At 40.3% G+C, this 2,673-nt stretch overlaps 1 pseudogene; it reads left to right on the top strand.

The window, feature by feature from the left end:
* Positions 1-326: 326 nt before the first annotated feature.
* On the top strand, positions 327-1,669 carry LOC128060371 (heterogeneous nuclear ribonucleoprotein A1-like; annotated as a pseudogene).
* The last annotated feature ends 1,004 nt before the right edge of the window (positions 1,670-2,673 follow it).

The following is a 2,673-nucleotide window of genomic DNA, read 5'->3' as shown; positions in this document are numbered from 1 at the left end:
TTGATCACTAATGCTTTCTATCGAAAGATTAATGACCAAAAGATGTCGAAATAAAGTGTATATTTTAAAGCAGGACAAGAAAAGATTAAGCATAAAATTCCCTCTGTGTGTTTGTCTGGATCCCCTCCCTTCCTCCCTAATGTGCAATGTGTGTCTGCATTACACATTAACTAGAGCTCCTCAAGGGTGGGAGCACCTATTCACCTGTAAAGATCAATTGCTTTTATTTTTTCTTCTGACATTAGCACTATAACTTCTAAAATCACTATTCTGTTTTCTGCCCATGAACGCCACAAAGTAAGTATCATTAAAATTTTCACCCTCTACTGCTCTCAGAGTCTCCTAAAGAGCCCAAACAATTTGGCAAATTCTTCATCAGAGGTTTGAGCTTTGAAACAACTGATGCAAGTCTGAGGAACCATTTTGAGCAGTGGGAAACCCTCACAGCCTATCTGTGGTGATAAAGGATCCGAACACCAAGTGCTCCAGAGGCTTCAGGCTTCTCACACATGCCACTGTGCAGGAGGTGGGTGCAGAGAGGAGCGCAAGGCCACACAAGGTGGATGGAAGAGTTGTGGAACCAAAGACGGCCGTCTCAAGAGAAGACTCTCAAAGACCTGGTGCCCACTTAACTATGAAAAAGACTTTTGTTGGTGGTATTAAAGAAGACACTGAAGAACACCATGTAAGAGTTTATTTTAAACAGTGTGGGAAATTTGAAGTGATTGAAATCATGAATGATTGAGGCAGTGGCAAAATAAGATTTTGCTTGATGACCATGACTCTATGGACAAGACACAACTCTACAGACAATGACCCCTATAGTCATTCAGAAGTATACCGCAGTGTAAATGGAATTCCCAGGTAGTGTTAGTGGTAAAAATCTGCTTGCCGATACAGGAAAACCTGGAGATGCAGGTTCGATCCCTGGGTCAGGAAGATCCCCTGGGGAAAGAAACGGCAACCCACTCTAGTTTTCTTGCCTGGAGAATCTCATGGACAGAGGAGGCTGGTAGGCTACAGTCCATGGGGTCACAAAGGGTCAGACATGACTAAAGCAACTTAACATACATGCTGTGAATGGCCATAACTATGAAGTATGGAAAGCCCTATCTAAGCAAGAAATGGCTAGTGCTTCATCTAGTCAAGGAAGTCACAGTTGTTCTGGAAACTTTGGTGGTGGTCACAAGTGGTTTTGGTGGGAATGACAAACTTTGATTTTTTTTTTAATTTTTATTTTTACTTTATTTTACTTTACAAGGAACTTCAGTGGTTGAGGTGGCTTTGGTGGCAGCCCTGGTAGTGGTGGATATGGAGGTCATGGGATGTCTATAATGGATTTGGTAATCATGGTAGTTATGGAGGAGGCAGTCCTGGTTATGCTGGAGAAGGCAGAGGCTGTGGAAGTGATGGACAGGGTTATGGAAAGCAGGGCAGTGGCTATGGTGGGAGAGGCAGCTATGACATCTATAATAACGGAGGATGTGGAAGTGGTTTTGGTGGTGGTAATGGAAGCAATTTTGAATATGGTGGAATTTACAATTATTTTGGCAATTACAACAATCAGTCTTCAAATTTAGGAACCATGAAAGGAGGAAACTTTGGAGGCAGAAGTCCTGGCCAAGGTTCCAGCAGTACCTGTAGTTATGGTGGTGGCAGAAGGTTTTAATTACAGCCAGGAAAGAAAGTTTAGCAGGAGAGTCAGAGACGTGACAGGGAAGCTACAGGTTACAATAGATCTATCAACTCAGTGAAACACAGTGGTGGCAGGGCCTAACTGCTACAAAGTAGACTTGTTTTAGACAAGACTCACTGTGTATGGGCAAAAGAAAAAACTTGAGTACTCTATGTGTGACAAACTGTATAACAGGTTAGTTTAGTTTCTGTTCTGTGTTAAGTGTAAAGCAGTCCAAAAAAGGGTTTTAATGTAGCTTTTTTGTGTACACATACTGTTAATTGCTGAATGCAATAGTTTGATTATGATGCTGAATAACTGTGTCTTTTTTTTTAATGTGCTGTGTAAAGTTAGTCTACTGTGAAGACATTTTGGTAAACTATATCAACAGTGTGAAGTTAGAATTCCTTCAGGGTGATGCCAGGTTCTATTCAAAATTTATTTACAACCTGCTTGACTGTAGAAACCATTCTCTTCAGAAACCTTGATGTAGTTGAACTGACAGTTACCATGTTGTGACCTGGAGTGTACCGTTAAGAGGTTCACCCAAGCAGAGTCATGGAGTTTTTGGTTATTGATATGATTGTTGACACATCCTATGCAATATATCTAGTTGAATTATGGTACCAGATAAAGTTCTAGATGGGAATGAAGTCTGTGTATAATCCATTATCATGTGTAATCAATAAATTATTTAATACCTTCTTGAAAAAAAAAGGGTAGAGTTCCTTCCTAGCTCTGTAAGAGTCACGCTGACTTGTTGCTCTCTTTGCATGTGTTTGCCTGCAGCATGTATGTATCCTTGATGACTTTTATGTAAAATATCAGTATATCATTTTGATGTATGATCCTTTGTCTCAAAAATGCATATGACTATGCCTTATGCATATGACTATGCCTTCAACTTCTAACAGGTGGAAGAGTTCTCAGAGCTTTCTGAGAATCTGCCTCCCAAGTTATAATCCTCAGTTTGGCTCAAATAAAATCCTCTTTTTTCT

This window comes from Budorcas taxicolor, chromosome 2, assembly GCF_023091745.1.
Source record: "Budorcas taxicolor isolate Tak-1 chromosome 2, Takin1.1, whole genome shotgun sequence".
Classification (NCBI taxonomy): Eukaryota; Metazoa; Chordata; class Mammalia; order Artiodactyla; family Bovidae; genus Budorcas; species Budorcas taxicolor.
The sequence above is the reverse complement of the archived record's forward strand: the minus strand, read 5'-3'. Positions and strand labels throughout refer to the sequence as shown.